General features: G+C 41.0%; 1 protein-coding gene across 1 annotated transcript in view; it reads right to left on the bottom strand.

Annotated features, from left to right (window-relative positions):
• RARB (retinoic acid receptor beta) overlaps nucleotides 1-24,690 on the bottom strand; it is a 771,255-nt gene that overhangs the window by 732,260 nt on the left and 14,305 nt on the right. Inside the window, exon 2 of the mRNA XM_017955965.2 lies at nucleotides 7,584-7,662. The gene's annotated coding sequence lies outside the window, so the exon portion shown is untranslated. The remainder of the gene's footprint in view (nucleotides 1-7,583; nucleotides 7,663-24,690) is intronic.

Here is a 24,690-nt window from a genome sequence, read left to right as displayed (position 1 = left end):
CCTGGAAAGTTATTACAAATGCAAATTCACAGGTCCTTGAATCAAAAACTTTAGAAGGAATACCTAGGAATTTGTGTTTTCACACACCTTCCAAATGCTTCTGATGCTCTGGGACAGGGGTTGGCAAAAATTTTTTGTAAAAGATTGATAGTAAATACTTTAGTCTTTGCAGGCAACATGATCTTTTTTAGAGCACACACACACACACAAAACACCTTGAAAAATAATAGCTGTGGTCATATTCCAAAAAATCATTTACAAAACATTGGCAGACTGGATTTGGGCCTACCAGCCATAGTTTGTGGAGTTTGATGCCTGGGCCCGAGACTAGCAATAAAGAAGGAACAGGGTTGAAGAGTAAACTAAGTTTGGGTATGAGATAGTGAGTCTGAGTTGAACACCTGGTTCTGGAGTTCGAAGGAAACAGCAGGAATGGAAATATAGATTCAGAAGACACAGTAAAGTGCTTATTAAAATGGCATGTGCAAACAACATTGCCCCAGCAATAGACGGAGCCTAAGCAAGGAAGAGAGCCAGGGAGGTATCCAGAGGCCTACCAACACCGGACAGCAAAGGAAGAAAAAACACAAAGGAACAACACTGAACGGCAAAGGAAAATAACGAGGAACCAGGTTGATGAGGCAAACACAGTGAAGGATGGATGGTGTGTCTGACATCAGAGGAGGACAGAACCTGGACACAAACAGTTCCAGTCCCTGCCGTGTTATACAACGTGAATGCCATCATGCCTGCAATCAGAACATCAGTGACTGTGTGCATGCTCACAGTTCAGTGTATGGGTGAAACAAGTAAGCTCAGTGCAAGTGCAGCAAAAAGAGGATAGAGGAGCAAAAGTTAGTGAAACTCTGCTACATTTCTAAGCTTAGGGCAGAAAATCACATTCACGGGCAGAGACAGATTGAAAATACACAAGTTAGGGTTAATGAAGAATTGAGATTGCTAGGGAATTGAGATAGGGTGCCTCCAAGAGCCTCAGGGAGGGACGGGCCTTGAACAGGAGAAGGCCTGCCTCCATCCTCACACATGGGCAGGAGGAATGGAAACACAGATACAGATGTTTCTGGGTGGGCAAGAAGTTCAGCTTCTTTCTTTTCATCATCTCAATTTTATCAGCGAAGTAGGAGGTTATCAAATAAGATTAGAAAAGTGTTAGGCTAATGACAGGAGGAAAGTGAAGATAAAGCAGCATTTCTTAAAAAAAAAAAAAAAAAAAAAAAAAAAGCTAAACTTGTTGCTTCATAGAAAATTTCCCCCTCCCCCAGTCAGTGAAAATTAGTGGTGTTCTCTAATTAAATTGGATTTATGAACAGGCCAGGCAAACAAGAAATCTTATTCCCTGTTTTCTGTTTTGGTATTCACTTCTTGATGCTTTCCTTCCCCTAATCCAGGTTAGGCTGACTTGATCTTTGACTTCCCACAGAGAAGTGTTCATTTTAACTGGCAGGCAAATGATATTACACTCCAAAGGCCCATCATGCTAAATGACCATTAAACCATTACACTTAAGAACTGCCTCTCAAGATAGAGACTCCAAGTGCTTCACACAGTATCACTGTTTAACTATCAGCATTTTATAGACAGGGAATTGTCATCACCAAGCTCACATGAATTCCTGTGGTTATAAACAAAACATCTGTGGCTGGTTAGCTCGGTTGGTTCATCCATGAAGTTAAATGGCCAAAATCTTGGGTGGAATCCTTGTAAAGCTCTGTTAGTATGGCTCTTTTCACAAGCCATTTGTCTGCAGCCCCAGTTAGATGAGGCATCTCAAAATGGATGCTCCTGATTTGGACAGGGTATGGCTATCACCCCATCAATCAGCCTCCTCTTTCCTTAATCTTCAGCACATGCTCTGTGTTAATGGGGCTATTCTCCTTTCTGGCCATCTCTGCCTCTGTGCCTTTCCCCACATTATTTCTTCTGCATTATTGTTTCCATCCAGTTCCTCCCTGTACTTCAAAGTTTGCCTCAATTCACACTAAAACTCCAGTATTTCTCTCAGCTGACTCCAGCCTCTGCGAGTCTATATAACTGAATGGCCAGCTTTGGAATCCATACTCTATCAATTCAGTTGATTATTTAGTTTAACTCTAGGCTGCCCAAGGGCAGGTACCACAGATATAATATAGCATAATATAAAGAGAATATCTTATTTCTACTTTAGGTTTAGTAGAGTAGCCCCCACCCCTATACACTGGGCATACATTCTAAGACCCCCAAGTGGATACTTGAAACTGTAGATATATAAACCCTATATATGCTATGGTTTTTTTTTTTAACCTATAATTGAAATAACTGCTAAGTGACTACCAGACACGTAGAATATACAGCATGGATACGCTAGACAAAGGAAGATTCACATCCCAGGTGGGATAAAGCAGGATAGCCAGAGATTTTATTGTTATACTAAGAATGGCAGGCAATTGGAAACCTACGAATTATTTCTAGGATTTCCTATTTTATATTTTCAGACCAGTTAACCATGGATAACCAGAACCATGGAAAGCTAAAACATGAATAAGGAGGCACTACTGTACTTCCTCACTAGGTAATCTTGGAAAATTCACCTACCTCTTTGGACATTCGTTTCCTCGTTTGAAGATGAAAAGTCATATAACTCACTACCTTATACTTTTTAATCACTACAGCCTTTAATAGGACTCAAACTTGATGATTGATGAATCAAAATTCTATGAGTATGAATCTATAACAAGAGTGAAAAACCAAACCCACACCTGATGGCAATGTGGGTCAGCAGCAACAGTTCTTTCCTTCATTTTTCGTATTTCCAGCCATACCATATGAAGTTGTGAAGAGCAGCATGTCTTATACACAGGTAGTAGTGCTACTGTTGGAATGTTAGCTTACAGATTTTAAAAGGTGGTCATTTGATAACCATCTTTAGGCCGCAACTTCGACAGTGCAGTTACAGTGAGAAGCTTGTGCCTGGTCAGCAGGACAACTGATCCACTTACATAGAAGGAATTATATATACCTTGTCCATGGTTTACTGCTCTATCAGTGGTTCTTAAACTGTGGTCCAGGGAGCCCTGGTGGCCCCTGCAGGGCATCCAAGAAGTCAAAACTACTTTGCTGGTAACACTAAAATGTCACTTGTCTTTTTCATGCTCATCCTTTCATCAGTTACAGTGCAGTTTTCCAGAGGATACATGATGTGTGATATTACTACAGTTTGAATGAAGAAGCAGATACATGAACCCAACTACCTATAAAGCCAGACACTAGAAAGACCTACAAAACTGTGGGGAAACTTGCCATGCTTCTCACTCACTTTTTTGCTTCAGGAAATTTTTTATATATATAACAGGTTATTTATGTTAACAAGAGTAAGTTTATTATTTTAGTGAATCATTTTCTCTTGGTTTCTAATACGGTAAATATCAATAGTCATAACTATATACATAGATCTTTGAGGTCCTTGATTTTTTTCTAGAAATACGAAAATGTTCTAAGACATTTGTGAACTGCCTCTCTGTATTAATGAAGGTATAAAATAAACACAGTTGTCCTTTGGTACCATAAAGGACTGGTTCAGGGCTCCCTGAAGATACCAAAATTCATGATGCTAAGTCTCTTTATAAAATGACATAGTATTTGCATATATTCTATGTACATTTCCCCATATACTTTAAATCAACTCTAGATTATACCTTATACCTAATACAACGTAAATGCCATGTAAATAGTAGTTATACTATATTATTTAGGGAATAATGACCGGAAAAGCCTATACACATTCAGTACAGATATTGCCCGCCCCCACCAAATGTTTTCCATTTGTGGTGGTTGAATTCACAGGTGAAAACTCTCAGTGGTCAACTATATTTGCCAAATGTAAGGCATATATCCCTTAATGATGGGGATACATTCTGAGAAATACATGAATAGGTGATTTTGTCATTTTGTGAGTTTCACAAAATATACAAACCTAGGCTACATGGTAGTCTATTGCTCCTAGCAAACAAACCTGAGTAGCATGCCACTGTACTGAATAGGCAATTACTAGTACTTAGAGTAAGCACTTGTGTATTTAAACATAAAAATGGGACAGTAAAAACACCATGTTGTCTTGTGGGACCACTAGCATATATTTGGTCCATCATTGGCCAAAAGATCAATAGGCAGAGCATGACTACATAAGCTGAACTCTGAATTATTGCTAAGACACAGACAAAAAATACATTAATGGATGACTGTCGTTTGTTGATATCCAGAACACAGGATTTTCTCCAAAGGATGGCAGTAAGGTCCACACACTCCAATCTCCTCTGCTTTCAAATCCAGCCCCACAAAACCCTCCTGACTACTGGCTGGCTGGAACAGGAGTGAGGAGAGAGCCATGTTTATGTTATTACCTCTCCTCCAAGAGAGGAGTTCAGGATAGTCCCTCCTACATATACCCCTTGTGATACCATGGATATTAGTTTGCTATAACAAAATGGAATCAATTGGGTGGCTTGACAGAAATTTCTCTCAATTCTGGAGGCTGGAAGTCCAGGATCAAGATGTCAACAGGTTTGATTTCTCCTGAGACCCTTCTCTTTGGTTAATAGATGGTTTTCTTCTCACGTGGCCTTTGTGTGCTCACACATCACTGGTATCCTCTCATTGGGATATAGTCATACTGGATTAGGGCCCACCCATATGACCTCATTTAACCTTAGTTTTGTTGTCTTTGAGATGGAGTCTCACTCTGTCACCCAGGCTGGAGTGCAGTGGCATGATCTCAGCTCACTGCAACTTCCACTTCCTGGGTTCAAGCAATTCTCCTGCATGAGCCTCCCGAGTAGTTGGGACTACAGTCTCCTGCCACCATGCCTGGCTAATTCTTGTATTTTTAGTAGAGAGGAGATTTCACTATTTTGGTCAGGCTGGTCTAAAACTCCTGACCTCAGGCAATTCACCCGCCTTGGCCTCCTAAAGTGCTGGGATTACTGGCATGAACCACCATGCCCAGCTTAGTGATCTATTTAAAAATCCTTCTTTCAAATACAGTTACATTCTGGGGCACTGGAGGTTGGGAATTCAATATATGAATTTGGAGGTAACAAAATAGCCCACAACATTTTAAGAAATTCACATTCTTCCATTTGTTTATTTCTTTTAGAGACGGAGTCCCTCTCTGTCGCCCAGGCTGGAGTGCAGTGGTGTGATCTCAGCTCACTGCAACCTCCACCTCCTGGGTTTACGCCATTCTCCTGCCTCAGCCTCCTGAGTAGCTGGGACTACAGGCACCCACCACCACATCTGGCTAATTTTTTTTTTGTATTTTTAGTAGAGACGGGGTTTCACCGTTTAGCCAGGATGGTCTCGATCTCCTGACCTCAGGATCCTCCCACCTCGGCCTCCCAAAGTGCTGGGATTACAGGTGTGAGCCACCGTGTCCGGCCTCCATTTGGTTATTTCTAAAGGTTTATATAGCTCACTATGTCAACTACACTACCTACCTTTCTAAGTCATTAGTATACAAGAAGCCCCTTGAGTTCATCTAGTTCAAGTTCCTCTTTTTAGAAAGTGACTCAGATAAGCTACTTCACCTCTCTGTATCTAATGCCACACAGCACATTATCAGCTGACCTTTTTAAATAGTCTTAATTTCAACATACTTAGGGGGTATCCTATTTAGAAAAAGCTTGCAATGATTTAGAAGAAATTTAAAGACTGCATGCAATGCTCTCTTCCGTAAAGGATTTTTTTCTTCAATCATCATGCCTCAACTTAAGTATTTGTATGTAAAGAGTAAGAGGGTGGCGCAGTGGATGAGTTTGTTTTCTATACTAGAATTTGCCTACACTGAGGAATAGCTATGGTCAAACCACTCTTGCCATGTGTTTGAAAGGAACTCCTTTAATCACAGAGAAGCAATAAAATCAGAATGTAAAGAAATCTTCTGCCAAATGACCTGTTGAAAAGCAGCAACCAAGTTGACAACTCTCTCATGTCCTGCTAACTGGCTAAAGAACTAAAAGAAGGCTGAGAGGGTGAGAGGTTGGGAGGTTACTGGCTGGTAAGGTAGAATGTCCCAAATGCAAAAGGTTTATTCCTAGAACAATCAGAGTCAACACCCAAGATGCGCCAGGTGACTTCAATATTTGGCACTGCTCCCCTTTTCCATAATGGGCAGTTAAAGATATGATGCCTATCCCCATTAGGCACTAACCCCTCTGACATAGGCCCCCTTCGTTTTGGGAAATGATTAGTTTAACATGAACATAATACAAGATCCTTGCAGCACCAGGGAGTACAAACTAAGTGGAGGTTCACAGAACTTGACTTGTTTTATTGATCTAGAGGTAGGTCAGCAAACTACAAACTGTAGACTGAATCCATCCTTCCACCCATTTTTTTGTTTTTATTCCCAACCTTTGAGCTGGAAAAGAAATAGCAAGGAAAATATATTTCACAACATAGGAGAATAATATAGAATTTAAATTTCAGTGTCTGCAAATAAAGTTTTATTGAAACATTACATACTCCTTTGCATCTTATCTAGGGCTGCTTTATTGTCACAATGGCAGAATTGAGTCATGTGACAGAGACCACATGGCCACAAAAAGCCTACAATATTTACTGTCTGGTCCTTTACCGAAAAGGTTTGCAGACACATGATGTAAACTTCCAAGTCCCCAAAGTGTATAAACCTTACATTTCAGATTTTAATATGTGCATATTTTACCCTGGAAAATCTTAATAACTAAGCAAAGCATACCGATTATATTGGTTGAGTCTGGGATCTTGTGGAACATACTAAACCAGAAAGATTACCACATTTAGAATCACCAGAATACAGAGGTTTGAGGCCAAAATCTTCTAAAGCAAGAGCTGCTTTAGAAGAGTCTGTTTAACTTCCAGGTGAGTACAATAACATGGCACCTGAAAGCACTCTAATGCTTAATTATTACACCTACATGAGAGTTGCACTAAAAACTCAGTTCACATTTCATCACATGGCTCTAAAACGAAGTTCCACCCCCTAAATCCATTCCCAATTTCTCCGTCACAACTTTCTCCTCCACCTCAAACAAAAGCAAAACTCTCAAGCTCCCAGAACCACCTTGTTTCAAGAGACATTGCAACAGAGGAAGACATCAGCTCAATTCTTTTTTTTCTCATCTCTTCCTGGCAAGAAACTGTTGCCTTGAGTTGAATTGATTAACTGGAATAAGCATTCTAAAAACCAGATAGGGCTGATTACAAAGGGAATTACTGACCATAGCTTCTAATAAGAATATTAGGGAAGTTTTTTCTATTTGTTTTTTGAGAGAGTCCTGCTCTGCCACCCAGGCTGAAGTGCAGTGGCACAATCTCAGCTCACTACAACCTCTACTTCCCCAGTTCAAGCGATTCTCCTGCCTCAACCTCCCGAGTAGCTGAGACTACAGGTGAGTGCCACCATGCCCATCTAATTTTTGTATTTTTAATGGGGACGGAGCTACACCATGTTGGCCAGGCTGGTCTTGAACTCCTGACCTCAAATGATCCACCCACCTTGGCCTCCCAAAGAGCATGAGGGAACTTAAAAGGACTAAACCTGAACGTACCTCCTCGCTGCAGATTGTGAGAACAATTCTCCAGATGAGCAGGACTGGTGACTGTCTTTTTATGATGATGTTCAGGATTCTGTAAAAACAACGGTCTTCATTCAGCAGTCTTAAACATCATAATGCAGAAAAAGAAATTAAACTAGATTAGATTATTCAAAATCTTTGCCTGCTTCTTCACAATACCTCCTTTCCATGATGTGACATAGTTAACCGTCTTGAAATGAGGAGACCACCAAGTTCTTTTGCTAAATCTTAATCCAAACTGAAATTTCTTCACTGAAGCTGTACCCTTTCACAAGGAGGGACTCACATCATAGGGTACAGCCATCTTGGTTCAGTGCTTCATATTAACTGGGCTCAGGGATGGGCTCATGTGCTTTAAATGCAAAAGAATTCACACAGGTGGCAATCGTTAATTATAGTGCACATCCCACGAGCATGGACTTTTGACCCAATAGCAAATTAAAAGTAGATTGGATAGAAGTTCTGCTATAATCCAGGCCCATGAAGATTTATAAGAAGAAGAAGAAAAACAAAAAAACGTGTAAACTTCTTGGTTTCATCACTTTTTACATAATAAAATAAGTTCTAGGGTCTACTGAGAGATACCTCTAATTACTACCTCAGCAATTTTAGGGAAATATGACAATAGTTTCTAATCCTAACTTTTTTTAAGAAAACGAAGTCTTAGGTTCTAAATTGTCTTTTATTCAAAGAATATAATTTAGTTTTCTTAATTTTCTCCAGCTAGGGAAACCAAATAACTTGCCTTAGAGATCCTCTTTGATTAAAGTTTAACCATCACAACAAAATATTCCTTTTTGGCAGGGGGGGAGCGGGGAGACAGCAATTTGCTGCTCTGTTGCTCAAGCTGGAGTACAGTAGCATAACAGCTCACTGTGACTTCAAACTCCTGGGTTCAGGCTGTCCTTCCATCTCAGCCTCCCAAGTAGCTGGAACCACAAGCACACGCCACCACTCCAAGCTATTTTTCATTTTGTTTTGTTTTTTTGTAGAGACAGGGGTCTCGCTGTGTTTCCCAGCCTGGTCTTGAACTCCTGTGCTCAATGATCCACCTGCCTTGGTCTCCTAAAGTGCTGGGATTACAGGTGTGAGCTACTGCACTGAAATCTAAACATCATTAGTTAAAGAGGAGTAACTAGTGTTGGTAGAATTTACAAGTAAAAATACAGGATGCTGAGTTAAATTTGAATTTCAGGTAAACAGCAAATACATCTTTAGTATATGTGTATATACCATGTAATATTTGAGACATATTTGTATTGGGGACCTAATCATGCTAAAAAATATATTTGTTGTGTATCAAAAATTCAAATTTAGCTAGGCATTCTGAATTTTATCTGACAACCCTAGAAACATCTTTAATTCAAAATGTTTCTGGGTGAACGAGCAGCGGGGGAAAAGTTTAGTGAGTGTGTTGTGCCTAATCTTGGAAGGTAGAAATTCTTATAAACTTTGGAACAGACTCCAGTACTGTTAGGACTCTCAGTTCTCCCACCTGAGGAATGAGGGGTGTGAAGTATAAATGTTGCATGGGCCTGTAAGGAGAAATTTTAAAAAGAATGAAAGTCCAGTTTGGTATAAATGGCAACATGCTTGATTTTTTTTAACTTCTTTAGATTGCTTGTATATGAATCTTACTCATGAGCGTAATTAATTTATTAGTGAATTAAATGAAAAAAAACTGTTTGGATGCTTTCAGCTCCAGTCATGGACCATAACATGAACGATCAGGTGTAGCTTAGCAACTCAATAATGAGAAGGCATTTTCTTTTCAGCTTTGGTGCATTTTCTCTACCAAATAAATCAATTTAAAGCTCATCTTGACACTCGTCCATCCCCCGCCCCCATCATTTCAATGTGAAAAGAGGAGACAGATTCAAGCAACTTAATCCAATTGCTTTTTCGAGATACAGACTCCTTAAGTATTGCCTCAGACTATGTCTGACCTCTTGAACTCACAGAGGGGAAATTAAGGCAGAAAAATCTAGCAGTTCAAATTGTTGTAGCTTCAAGACCTGATAAGATTTAATCTTTTTGGTTCCCTAAGGCAAATAAGGTTGAGCAAAATAACCAGAGAGTAACATGTTGAAGAATGGTTTATTTTTAAGGACTGAAAATGGCCCCAAACACCGAGCATTTAGGAGGGTAGAAGCTACAGAAGTTCAAGGTTATTTAGTTACCAAAGCATAACGACATAAGTCAACGAATCAGGAGAGAGGTGTTGAGTGCAAAGCAAAAGAAAACTTAAATAGTTAGGTACAGTATAAGGAATCTTTTGCCTTGGATAACTTTAATTTCAAGGTAATTATGGTGGACATAATACCATATCTACCTCAGAGTTACTTTTATGCAGTGGGTCAGGACATGCTTCTAGTTCTTAATACTATTGATTGGCTTCCTCTAAGGAGTCCCCTGAATATTCAATCCAGGAAGCCTCGCCACTAAGTGACAAAACTCTCACTATAATCCCCAAGCATGCCATGGTAGGTCTAAAACCTGGCTCATTTTGGGGAAGGTCTTAGAGTCTCATGGATGAATTTTTATCCCTGGAAAATTCCACTGCTAGGGCATTGCAAATAATTTAAAAGGGATCATGGTACATTTATATGAGAAGAATGAAGATCCTCAAAATATTGTATATATTCAAGAGTCACCCAGGAAAACTTGTTGTAAATGCAGATTTCCAGTCTCCATCTAGAAGACTGAGACAGAATCTGCTGTGGTAGGTCTTGACTTTTCTGCTCAAATTTTTTTAAACAATCCATATAACATGTTTTGATTATGTCTTATGATCAATGTAATGTGCTAAGTGCTGGAAGTTTAGAATTTAAATATGTACATATTCCCTCTCAAAAGTGTATTATTTGATCATGTTTATTTCTCAGAGAAGGCCTATAGGGAACAGGTATACAAAAGAAAGCTGCAGTCCAAAAAGATACAGCATATACTAAAAGACACATAGCCGGTACATACAGAAGTCAAGTCTGCAATGAGGTAAGTTAATAATTCATTATTTTTCATCTGTTTTCCAACTATTTTCCTGCCACGCCTGTCTATTGTGTTGCTGTGGCCTACTCACTGCCCTCTGAACCCACCAGACATACACTTGCCCCAGGACCTTTGCTGTTTTTCCTTCTCTCTGCCCAAAGTATTCTTCCCGTTATCTGACTTACTTCATTTCCTTCTGTCTCAAATCAAGTGTCACCTTCTCAGTGAGACCTTCTATGACCACATTATTTAAAATTACAGCCTTCCCACAGAGCACCCTGACCTTCTTTCCTATCTTCCCAGTCCTTCATGAAATGTGAAATTTAATGGATACAGTGAAGACACTCCATCTTACAAATCTGACGTGTAGCATACTCATCACTTGGAGTGATTTACTTATATGTATACATCTAACAGTTTCTTGCCTGTCTCTGCTAGGATAGTAATTCTCAAACCTTAGCAGCATCAGAATTATCAGAAGTGCTTTTGAAAACACAGATTCCTCCTTCCCAGTCCCAGAGATTAGATTGAGGTCGTGCTAGTGGTGCCAGTCAGCAGATCATTTTGAGCAGTCTTGCCATAAGGCACTAGTTCTCATCTAGGGATGATTTTGCCCCCAGGGAACATTTCATACTATTCAGAGACATTTTTTATTGGTACAGCTGGAGTGGGGGAGCCACCTGGCGTCTTGAGAGTAGGGGGCTAGGAATGCTACTAAATATCCTATAATACACAGGACAGTAGTGAGGGAGTTGAGTAAACCTGTCCTAGATGAATGCTTCTTAAATGCTACTATGCATCAAGAAGAGGAGGACTTATTAAAAGTCATATTATCAGATTGCACCTCCAGAGTTTCCGATTTGTTAGGTGGGTTCAGTGTGGAGCCTGAAAATTTACATTACTAGTAAGTACCCAGGTGAAGGAAATGCTATTGGTCCAGGGCCAACACTTGGAAAACAATTGCAGAAGGAAAGCTCCACAAAGCAGGAATCATGGTCTCTTTATTCCTTCCCCCAGCAATAGAATATGGTACAGTATAGTCACTCAACTTTCTAATTGTTTAATAACAGCACCACTACGCCATGCACTCACGTGATGATTCTGACACCGAGGATTCTGGGATCACACATTGAGAAACAAGAGTTGTTGTTTGGGCAGCAAATTTCAGATGCCTTCTATTCCTATTGACCCCTCAGCTCATTTACTACCAACCAAAGAAGTCTAAGGAGAGTTTGCGTGTTTGCCCCAGCAGGCCTAACAATCTGCCGAGGGCAATGCTCAAATTACATCCCCACAGTAAGCTCTGTACAAAAGAAACAAACTGTCAAATGCAAGTCTCTGCAGTCTCTGTTTATGATGAAACTACACGACCCTACAACCACCTGTCACACAATTCCCATTTTCAAAAAGGCCAGAGAATTTATTCACATATACAGACACACACACACTTAGTTCTTCAATCTGATCCTTGAGTGAGGTCTCTAGCATTGTAACATAATTGGGAATCGGTGTGTCTTGAATGTACTTGCGCTTCCATAACCACATCTCTGGCAGCTGTCCACTTTAAGATGGTATCTTCCAGGTGCTGCCAATTAACTCTCCTTACATCATTTTCTGGGGGAATATTAAATTCAGTTCCTTTTATCCTGTGCCCAAAGCCAACAATGAAGTAGTTGATCTCCATAATTCAAACATGTCTGATATCTTAGATTCAATGGCCCTGTTTAAGACAGGCATTTAATGAAGAACTGGTGAATGAGAAGTTTAATGGCTAGAGTGAAGACACTCCATCTTATAAATCTCTTTTTACTCATGTGGAATCATCAGCCAGTGTTATTGATTTGCATTTACTGATTGGACTTTCTACTGTGTTCAGATGTTAGTATTGTCTGCTGGTGCCTGCAGGCTATTAGTTTCAGGGTAAAGCTTGCTGTTCTGAAAACCAGCTTCTTCTCTATTGAACTGAAAAAGCTGAAGCATTCACAATGGCTCAGAGAACCCAACACGTTTTAGAAAGCCATAAAAAGACTTCACTAGTTGTCTTTATTTTACAACAGTGAGAATTGACACAGAAATAATCAAAATCTATAAAGAGACAGTTCTTTCATCATTATTATTATTATTATTATTATTATTATTTTGAGACAGAGTCTCACTCTGTCACCCGGGCTGGAGTGCAGTGGAGTGATCTCGGCTCACTGCAAGCTCTGCCTCATGGGTTCACATCATTCTCCGGCCTCAGCTTCCCAAATAGTTGGGACTACAGGCGCCTGCCACCATGCCCGGCTAATTTTATTTATTTTATTTATTTTTTTTTTAGTAAGGACGGGGTTTCACTGTGTTAGCCAGGATGGTCTCCATCCCCCTACCTCGTGATCCACCAGTCTCGGCCTCCCAAAGTGCTGGGATTACAGGCGTGAGCCACCGTGCCCAGCCAGTTCATTATTTTAAAAGCAGCATTATTGAGATATAGTTTATATACCATACAATTCATCTGTATAAATGTACAGTTCAAAGATTTTTAGTAAATTTAGAGTTGTGCAGCTATCACCACTAATTTTAGAACATTTCCATCATCCCCACAAACCCCCAAAAAGTAACCCGGGGTCAATTTGTAGTTACCCACCACCGGCCCCACACACTAATTTACTTTCTGTATCTGTAGATTTGCCTTTTTTGACAATTCCATATAAATGGAATCATACTATATGTTGTCATTCGTGTCTGGATACTTTCACTTAGCAAGATGGTTTTTAAGGATCATCTATGTTGTAGCACATATCAGTACTTCATTCCTTTTTGTTGCAAAACAATTAATTGTATAGATATATCACAATTTGTTTATCCTCCAGTTGGTGGACATTTGTTTCATTTAGTTGGGCTATTATGAATAATGCTGCCATAAATATTTATGTACAAGCCTTTATGTGTACATATTTTCATTTTCCTTGGGTAGATTCCTAGAAGTAGAAATCCTGGGTCATAAAGTAAGTCTGTGTTTAACTGTTTTTAAATGCCAAACTGTTTTCCAAAGTGGCCATATCATTTTGTAATCCCACCAGCAATGCATGAGGGTTCCAGTGATTCCACAGTCACTGAACCTCCAGAGTTTCCGATTTGTTAGGTGGGTTCAGTGCGGAGCCATAGTGTCTCAAATATTTGTTATTGTCTATCGTTTTTAGCCACATATGGTTCACTCTTAATGTTGAAATGTGTGAAACAGTGCTTTCAGATTTGTCCCACAAATATAAAAATACATCCAACGTGTATTGGGGGCCTGCTCTATGTGATACCTTTTAAATATAGTACCGTTAACCCATCACTAACAAAATGAGATATCATCTTTAGTTTATAAACAAAAAAATTAGGTTCAGAAAACTTAATTTCCTCATGGAATTCCAGCAACCAGGTTGCAAAATCTGAATTCAATGCCACAAAACGTGAATGCAAGAGTTATTCATGCAAACGTCAAGAAATATTTGAAATACAAGCATGGGCTTCCGTTTACTACTCATGGCCAAGATATTTCTACTAATGTCATTAAAAAGAGGAATAAACACTAAATTTAGTTCTTTCTAATGATTACACATTTTCCTTTGAAGAAACTATACTGAAATTCTAATGAACAATTTCACCTCAGAATTTTCCCTTTACATGTCAAATCCCAAAGCTGTAGTTTTGACTCAGGATTTAACCAGCAAGATATTTATGACAATCAAAACTCAAATGAAACATACTTCGTAGCAATGAAAATGCTGAATGGTTTTTATTAACTCTACTAAATCATTTGCTACCATCAAAAGATGTAAATTCTGACAACTGCTGTTCATGTTTGAGTGCTTAAAAAACATTTATTGCCAGTTTCTGGAGTCCCGCCTGTGATTGAAGAGTATTGATATTTCATCTAGCATGTATTCCATTATAGATAGGCTGTTGGCAGAATGGCGGCCAAAGTCACTGGATGGAACTGCTTCAGCTGAAAACCTTTAACTTATCACCTAATCAGGCCACAACTTCCTTTTTTTTTTTTTTTTTTTTTTTTTTGAGAGAGTCTCGCTCTGTCGCCCAGGCTGGAGTGCAGTGGCACGATCTTGGCTCACTGCAAGCTCCACCCCTTGGGTTCACGCCATTCTCCTGCCTCAGTCTCCCGAGTAACTGGGACTACAGGCGCCCACCACCTCGCCCATCTAATTTTTTGTATTTTTAGTAGAGACAGGGTTTCACCGTGCTAACCAGGATGGTCTCGATCCCCTGACCTCGTGATCCGCCCGTCTCGGCCTCCCAAAGTGTTGGGATTACAGGCGTGAGCCACCGCGCCCAGCCACCTTTTGTATTTTGTAGAGGCAGAGTCTCATCATGTTGTCCAGGCTGGTTTCAAACTCCTGAGCTCAAGCAATTCTCCCTTTCCCAAAGTGCTGGGATTACAGGCATGAGCCACCACAGCAGGCCTGGCCACAACCTCTTAACCTACCCATGCCCTCTCCTGCCTCCAATATGACTTCATCTGATCTACCCTTTGTCATTTAAACGGCCAACCTGCTTTCTCAAAGCTAATCCTTCCCTGCCTTGGAGATAATCTAAACACTGGCTTGAAATGATCAACATTTCAGAAAGGATAACTTCATTCCCTTGGGATTCATTATTTGACCTGTTTGACACAGAAGGTTTGCTAATGAGTACTTGCTTCCCTGTTTTGTTTTAGAATATCTGCTGATGTAGTTCCTTGCTCCTCAAAGTATGGTCCACAGACTGGCAGCATCAGCATCCTCTGCAAGCTTGTTAAAAATGCAGAATTTCAGGCCTCATCCTTGACCTACTGATCAGAATCTGCATTTGAACAGTCTCCTCAGGTGATTCCTATGTGCTAGGTTATTAACTTCAGCACAGGCTCTTGGGTCTAACCCACAGACCCAGAACCTCACATTACCCAGTTGAAAATCTGCCCCTATCATAGGAGTGATAATAATAACATTTATCATTCAGAAAGCACTTCCTTCTCTTCTGTCTGCGTAGGTTTCTTCCCTCTGCCCCCAAACATGCTAAAGTCACTCCCTATTAAACAACAAAATCTCTGGTCTCTGTTATCCCTTTGAGGAAGAGTGCAATATTGTTCACATTTATCTACTTCCTCTCCTTGTGGGAGTATCTAACATCCCCATCCTGTTGAGTCCAGAATTGCCCATATGACTTGCTTTGGCCAATGAAATGTAAGCAAAAGTGATATGTGTCATTTCCAAGCAGGAAACATTTCAGGCTTTGCAGACCATAGGGACTCTCTCACAACTACTCAACTCTACCGTGGTAGTGTGAAAGCAGCCTTAGGGACTACATGAGTAAGTGGGTGACTGTTGCTATGGTCTGGAAATTCATGTAGTGGAAACTTAACCCCTAATGCAACTGTGTTGGGAAGTGGAGACTTTGGGGATGTGTTTAGGTCATGAGTGGATTAATGCTGCTATAAAAAGGGCTTGCAAGAGTGGATCCACTCTCTCTTGCCCTTCAGCCTTCTTCCAGGTAAGGACACAAAAAGGAGGCCTTCAGCAGATGCCATCATCTTGATCTTGAACTTCCCAGCCTTCAGAACTGCGAGAAATGTCTGCGCTTTATAAATGACTCAGTCTCCACTATTAATTGTTATACCAGCACAAAACAAAGACAACTGTGCTCCAGTAAAACTTTCTGAGTCCAAGTTTCAAAACTGAGAAGTTATTCGTAGCTCATCTACCACCCTAACTCCATCTGCACTAAGCCAAGTATCAAATGCAAAACCACAGAAATTCCACCTGCAGGAGTATTTGACATCTTTTAGCTCATTCCCATAATGGATGCTGAATGGGTAAACAGCTATGTGATAAAGCAAGGATAGTAAAACGTTAATTGTAGATATAGACAATGGGTATATAGATATCCCCTGTAAAATTATTTTAACCTATTTGAACATTTTTACAATGTTGAGCGGAAAAATATCAAAGCTAAAGTGTGTAAGTCCTGGGACATAATCAATTGACTTATGAAGTATAATTTCACTTGCTAAACATCTCATGAAAATTTAGCAGGCAGGATGTGAAAAATAAGGCCTGAGATACCAGCTCAAGTACCTCCATGGTCATTAATAAATACTTTTTGAGCCCCTACTATATGTTAGGCATTGACACCTTGGTAAAGAAGATAGATGTAGAGTTTAACGGTAGACAAATGCTGACCACTCCCAATTAAACAACTCTATTGACCAAACCTTGGTGGGTTTGAAATTCTCTAACACCTATTGTTCCATCCATTAGGAACTTAATGTTTATTATGTTGTACTTGAGCCTTTCTCTGAGAGATTGCAAGCTCCTAAAACTCAAAGATCTGTCCCCTGACCTTAGTGCCTTGCATGTCATATCCACAAATGCTGCTGCCATGCTCGTTCATAAAGGAACGGCTTTGATGAACAATATGTGAAGGTGTGGCTAAGGTGATGCTATGCCTGCATTTATGTAGGAGGCAGACCTCTGTCAACATGATCCAGCAATTTTTAAATGGCTGAAGGCAAATATCTTTGCCTCTTTAAGTGAGTGGAGTCAATGAATTATTATTCTTTCATAAAGTAAGCAGAGCCAGCTGTCAAGAGGATGGTTAAATAACAATATATACTCAATCCTACTCATTAGTGGAGTCCATACTTGTGAATTTGCCTACTCACTAAAGTTCATTTGTAACCCCCACAAAATAATACTTGAGGCCGGGCGCGGTGGCTCAAGCCTGTAATCCCAGCACTTTGGGAGGCCGAGACGGGTGGATCACGAGGTCAGGAGATTGAGACCATCCTGGTGAACACGGTGAAACCCCGTCTCTACTAAAAAATACAAAAAACTAGCCGGGCGACGTGGCGGGCGCCTGTAGTCCCAGCTACTCGGGAAGCTGAGGCAGGAGAATGGTGTGAACCCAGGAAGAGGAGCTTGCAGAGAGCCGAGATCGCACCACTGCACTCCAGCCTGGGCCACAGAGCGAGACTCCGTCTCAAAAAAAAAAAAAAAAAACTTAAGGCACTTTATAGTCATTCGAGGGCAGGAGCAAAGCCATGAAATGTTTGAGTGGCCCAATGTGCAGGTCAGCTGAGGCCAAACAAGGTAACACTCTGCCTTTCTGTTTCAGCTCACATGCTGTAAACAAGTGCAGGGTTTTTCGCTGGTCTTCTTAGTGCCACAATTTTCCTATATTTTGTGGTATGTGTTGATGACTTCATTGCTCAAAATGGCCTGCAAGCATATGCTGAAGTGTTGTTTAGTGTTTCTAAGCTCAAGAATGCTGCAATGTGCTTTATGGAGAAAATACATGTATTTGAGAAGCTTCTTTCAGGTGTGACTTACAGTCCTATTGGCTGTGAGCTCCATGTTAATCAATGTGTACTAAATAAAGTGTCTTTAAACAGAAACACACATAAAACAATGTTAAATATTGCTCAATTGATGGAAATGTTGTAACCAGAGGCTCACAGGAAGCTAACCCTGTATTTGCTAAGGCAGCAATCTTGGTGACTTTATAGAACATAAGTGGCAAGAATAACTGGAACCAGCAGCTTCTTGAGAGCCATTACTAAGCTCTGCCACAGGCACAACCATTCTCACTTTCTCCATGAACACATGCGGCATATACAGTAGCTCCCCGCTTATCCGCAGTTGGCCTCACTGCGGGGCAACCATGGTCTGAAAACAGGTAAGTATAGTACAATACCATATTTTGAGATAAACTACATTTACTTTTTTTTTTTACAGTATATTGTTATAATTGCTTATTTTAATTAATCTCTTACTGTGTTTAACTTATAAATTAAACATCATAAACTTTATCATGAATGTATAGGAAAAAACATTATATAGAGAGAGTTTGGGACTATTCTCCATTCCAGGCATCCCCTGGGGGCCTTGGAAAGTATCCCCTGCAGATAACAGTGGACTACTATAGCCAGAATGGCTGGGTAAGGAAGCGTAAGCAGACAGGTAGATGTTGCAAGACAATGAAATTTAGTGCAAGCCTGTCCAAAGTGAGTAGTAAGGAGAAATCCATAATCAACATCAAATAAATTATTTCTTCTTTGGGTGGCCATAAGGCATAGACAGTCATACCTGGATATAAACACAGTTTATGATAGTCTGAAAGGTCACACTAAGGCCTGAATTTTCCTGTAAATAACCCTCTAGGACATCGTGAAGTAAAAAACAATCAATCATGGAAACAGATGGGATACAGAATATGCTGCTATGTTGCAATTAGTAAAAGGGGCTATGGATAAAGCAAAACTCATTATGCTGAAAAGCAGAAGCATTGCAAACATTAAAAGACCTTGTGGTCAGCCACAGCTGTACACTGAAGGACAGATGTACCCTTCGTGAGGCAGAGAAAAGGCCAAAAATGATAAATACTTCCCAGGTTGTTCGCAGATGCTCATCCCAAACAAGGAAAAGCATTAAGTAGTACTTAGGCAGGAACTGAGAAGTCAATAGGCTTAAGAACACTCTAGACATGACTCAACAGCAGTCACCTATCTTTGTATTTAAAAAAAAAAACAGTTAAAAAGAAAGAGAGACAGTACTTGGATTTGAGGTGTTTAAAACCTTACAGGGCCAGTGCCATGGTTCACACCCATAATTCCAGCACTTTGGGAGGCTGAGGCATGCAGATCACTTGAGCCCAGGAGTTCAAGACCAGTCTGGGCAACATGGCAAAAACCCTGCCTCTACCAAAAAGGCAAACATTAGCTGGGCATGGTGGAGCATGCCTGTGGTCCCAGCTACTCTGGAGGTTGAGATGGGAGGATCCTTTGAGTCCAGGAGGCAGAGGTTGCAATGAGCCAAGATTGTGCCACTGCACTCCAGCCTGGGCCACGGAGCAAGACCATCTCAAAAAAATTTAATAAAATTCAAAAAGTCTTTCAGCTCAGAGGAGTGGAGATGTATTGATACTTTATGTATGAAGGCAAAACCCATAATCCTGAAGCATTAAATGTGACCCTCAAATGCTCTCTAAATTTGTCAGGGCTGAGTAGTCTACTTGCAGTTTAAGTGGCTAAGGGGCATCCTTGGTCTTTCTGCACATAGGCCAGCTCTACTGCCTTGCTATTCAAAGTATGGTCCACAGCCAAGAAGCGCAACATCACTTGGGTATTTGTTGAAAATGTCTGAAAATGCAGACTCTCCAGCTCCAACCTAGAAGTACTGAATCAGCTTGTATTTTAACAAGATTTCCAAATTTTTCACGTTTTAAAGCTGGAGCAGCAATGGCCTACAATTAGGGTGACCAACCACCTAGCGCCTGTTGTAAGCACCACAAGTCCCATGCAGTGTGAGAAACCTCTTGGTCTCAGACACATCCAGATAGTTGGTCACCCTATTTTATCCCAATTCAACAACCAAAGGAAGTTCTCAAATGGAAGACTTGAGACTGAAGAGCCACTTAGGGATTATTGTATCCTGAAACAATTTCCACTGTTTACAGTTTACTTTGGAGTCATCTGGTTCTATGTGGTTTTCACATAAGGAAAGTAGAACAAGGGTGGAAGAATTCATATGGAAAACTAAGACTTTGAAGAACAATCTTCCTCCACATCCAGTCTTCCACTCCAGGATATACCAGTCCAAGGAACTGAGCAGAAGAAAGACCAGGAGGCATTCTTTAGGGGCCTAGAGTCATTCTGTGTGATTGGTTACATTATCACCACACCTTTCAAAGCCAGGGACAGCTGCTCTTGAACAATGGGTCTCAGACTTTAGCTATGTCAAAAGACACTGGCAGGGCTTATAAAGCACAGATGGCTGGGTCACACCCTCAGACTACCTGATTCAATGTGGCCCCAGATCAGCAGCATCCAAAACACAGGAAAGTGTGTGTAGAAGCAGAAGCTCAGGCACCACCCGAGACCTGCTGAGTCAGGATCTCTATTTTACCAAGATCTCTTGGTGATTTGCTTGCACAGTAACCTTTGAGAAGTACTGATACAGAAGGACACTGACGAATTTGCTGAATCTGCATCCTGTGTATAAATACAACTGCTTAATCTTCTCATTGAGCAAATCTGAATTTCATGCTCTTCTCTTTCTTTTTTATTTTTTTCCAATTTTGGCCATAGAATAGGTGGAAGTTCATTACCACACAGGTATACAGATTCATTGTTAATAAAGCAAGTTACCCTCAACACCAAGAACAGAAAGTGCTCTCACTGACCATGAAGGAGCATTTGCCCTGGCTCAAGGAACATAAGGTCTTCTGTTCTCCTCAGGGAAGCAGCCACTCAGGGGAAGCTACCACTCTCAGACTAAGGACATCTGGACACAGCCAGTGCCAGCAGCCTGTGTACTAGGCAGACGTACTTCGGAATCCCTGCCCTCCACAACAGTTCCTGCAATTTGTTGGCCATACGTCATAGGAAGGTTTCATTCCTGCCAGGTTAGCTTACTAAGGAACAGCATATTCCCTTCTGCAGATAGATAATGCTGATGTCACATTTTCTGCCTCTACTTCACTGTTGCCAATAACATAAGGCCACATATTCTGTTATTTTCTTATTTGAAGTTCTTGAACTGGATACCAGTTCTCCTGGAATTTTTTTAAAGAATGCTAATAACTAATATTTATGAAGCATATGTTAAGTGCCAGATATTGTCTTAAATACTTAACATTCCTTATCTTATTTAATCCACACAATAACCCAGGAGGTAGCTACTATGATTAGTCCCATTTTACACATTAGGGAATTGGAGACACAGAGTAGCTAATTAACTTGCCCAAGATCACCCAGCAGGTAGATTGCAGAGCCAATACAGTAATGAAAAAGATGTCAAACCACCAATTTTGTCTTACCTTTTCTTTCCAGAATGTTCTACCTTAAAAAATATTGTAATAACAGTGTTGCATACAGGAGTGACCCTGTTGCACTGGAGAATGTATTTTAACCTGCATGCATCTCAGCTCCTCCTGCAGTAAGTGGAATAATAATAAGCACTCTGTCTCTTGCAGAGGTATTGTGTAAGTCTGTGCCTGCACAGTGTAAACTGTAAAAGCACAGGACAAAGACAATGATCAAAGCGATGATAATCACCCCAAATAATTCATTAATTCTCACAACAACCTTGTGAGACACAGGAAATCGACTCTGGATTAATTGCTGGCAACTGTTAAAATGTGGCATGCCAAGATTCTATTCTTGTTCTTCAGGTGGGTGGAAGGGGGCTATCTGCTGCAGAGAACTGACTCTCAAGTCAGGGAGGGAATGTCAAACCTTTCCAAGGAGCTGCAGGAGAAACAGAAAAAAGAAACAGGGCTGTTCCCACCTGTACATGAGTGCAGCAATGACTGATAAATGATCATCAACTCTGGCACATAGATAGGCTGCATTTCTCAGCCTCTTTTACAGTTAAACATGGCCATAGGATTCAGATTTACACAATGGGATGTGAGAAATCATGCCCCATCAAAATCTCCCATGCATGATTCTCTCTCTCTTGCCCCATACGCCAATTGAATGTCAATACCCAGAGCAACCTAGGAAACCACACATGGAAGACAGCTGAGCCTTTGTTATCCTGGGTCCCTGAATGACTTAGTGGAATAATCCTTCTTACCTACTGCTCCTTCCTAGTCCAGGTATACCATTATTGCACTGTTTTCTACATATTACATCAAATTTAATTTTATTAAGCCACTGAAATTGGGTATTTATCTGATATCATAGCTAGTATTAGCCAAACCATTGATCAATGTCCCCTTTAAAAATCTGCTTTATGCCATTTTAAATATGTCACTCCTGTTATAAATTCTCATGAATAATGATTCCACCTAGGTTAGAAGAGAAAAATATCCTTAGTAGATTAGGGGAGATTTTATTCTCATATGGATGCTAATCTGATTGTTTTCCTAACTCCTGTGTGGGATTGGCCATGGTGGGTAAATGACAGTTTTGATTGTTGAATAAGAAGAAATGTTTTGCAGCAAGGACAGAGGAGTTTGCTGAAGAGGAAGACGTTGGTCATTGTGATTTCACCATATTTCCAAGACCAAAGCAGAGTTGGAAAGTAAGGTGGGATGGCTCCAAAAAGAAGTCACCTGACTTGACGATTTTGCCAAGACAGACCTGTGGAGCAGGGACAAAGAGGAGGGTAAGGGTGCTAACTCCCTGGGGAAGCAGGTTCCAGATCGCAGGGGTCCAGAGAATATTGGTATGAACTTCACTGAAATATACTCTGGGTATAAGTTGATAAAATTCCATTTAGATACATTTATCACAATGTTATAGATTGAAGAAGTGCCATATTTGATTTGCCCAAGGTCACGCAGTACAATTCATTTCCCAAATCATCAAGGGCCTGCAGTTTTGTTTCTCACAGTCTTCAAGGCAGCAAGTTCTCTCCAGCAGTTTCATCTTGCTCTGGGTAATATCTGCTCCCCAGTTTTTTCCCACTGCAGTCACATCCTATGCCAGCCTGGGAACCAACAACTTGGAAATTCGAAATCGATAGAGATTTTGAGACATTAACAGGTTAGTTGCAGATGTGGGAAAATTATAATCCTGGTGCAGTGCCATTGTACCTACTCTTTGCCCCTTATGAGCATGAAAAACGGTTTCCAAAGCACTATGGCACCAGTCTTGCCAGACAGGGAAGAGAAAGAAAAAAAAGTGCTCCCAGGCCTTTGTTCTGGCTGCACACATGTGACAGCTTTCAGAACCTCAGCAGATCTCCTGGCAAGAATAGCAGAGAGCAAACCCCTCCTCCCCATTGGGCAAGGGTAATGCCTCCTGGCAAAGACCTCAAGCACATCCATCTCTCTCCAGGCCCTTCTAGGGCTGCTGTGCATCTGCAGAACAGATGGGAGAGTCTGCTTGTCTGACTGTTGGCTGTTTTATTTCACTCAATAAACATTTATTGAGGATCTACTTGTGCCAAGCCCTAGGCTGAGGGATGTTCCATTCCATTGATGTGTGTGCAAGTGAGCATGCATTGACCAAGGTGCAAGTGCTGAGAGAATATGGGTATCTGTGTGTGTGTGTGTATGTGTGTGCATGCACGAGCGTCCCCTCACATCACCAAAACAACAGGAGAATGGTGAAAAGGAATGGACAACCAACAACACAGCTGATCAACTTTGTCATAGGAGAAATGTCATGGTCTATGTCAGTGCTTCTCAAACTTGGCTGTGCACACAAATCATCTGGGTATCTTGTTAAATTGCAGATTTCAGTTCAGCAGGTCTGTGGTTGAGCCCTAGATTCTGCATTCCTGATGGGCTCCCAAATGATGCTGATGCTGCTCATCGGGGACCATAGAGTAGCAAAAGGCTCATCTACTTTTCTTGCTGATCTGATACAGTAGTTTGATGGTGTGTGGGCTGGCAGAAGATTTCTATTTGATTCAAATCTATATGAGGGCGATGAGTGTATGGAACTCACTTTAAAATGGACCCGCAATGTGCCAGGTACTTTGTCTATGTAAAGTCAACTAATTCTCACAGGCGGGTGTTGTTACATCTCTTTTACAGTTGAGAAAATGTAAATTCAGGGCAATGAAGTAACTTTTCTGAGGTCCCACAGCTAGTAAGTATTAAAGATAAGATCTGAAATTGGCCGGGCGCGGTGGCTCACGCCTGTAATCCCAGCACTTTGGGAGGCCGAGACGGGCGGATCACGAGGTCAGGAGATCGAGACCATCCCGGCTAACACGGTGAAACCCCGTCTCTACTAAAAACTACAAAAAACTAGCCGGGTGCGGTGGCGGGCGCCTGTAGTCCCAGCTACTCGGGAGGCTGAGGCAGGAGAATGGCGTGAACCCGGGAGGCGGAGCTTGCAGTGAGCTGAGATCCGGCCACTGCACTCCAGCCTGGGCAACAGAGCAAGACTCTGTCTCTAAAAAACAAAACACAAGCCAGGTGCAGTGGCTCAAGCCTGTAATCCCAGCACTTTGGGAGGCCAAGACGGGCGGATCACGAGGTCAGGAGATCGAGACCATCCTGGCTAACACGGTGAAACCCCGTCTCTACTAAAAAAATACAAAAAAATAGCCCGGCGAGGTGGTGGGCGCCTGTAGTCCCAGCTACTCGGGAGGCTGAGGCAGGAGAATGG

Source organism: Papio anubis, chromosome 2, assembly GCF_008728515.1.
Source record: "Papio anubis isolate 15944 chromosome 2, Panubis1.0, whole genome shotgun sequence".
NCBI classification, from domain to species: domain Eukaryota; kingdom Metazoa; phylum Chordata; class Mammalia; order Primates; family Cercopithecidae; genus Papio; species Papio anubis.
Note: the sequence above shows the minus strand (reverse complement) of the source record. Positions and strands in the feature narration are given on the sequence as shown.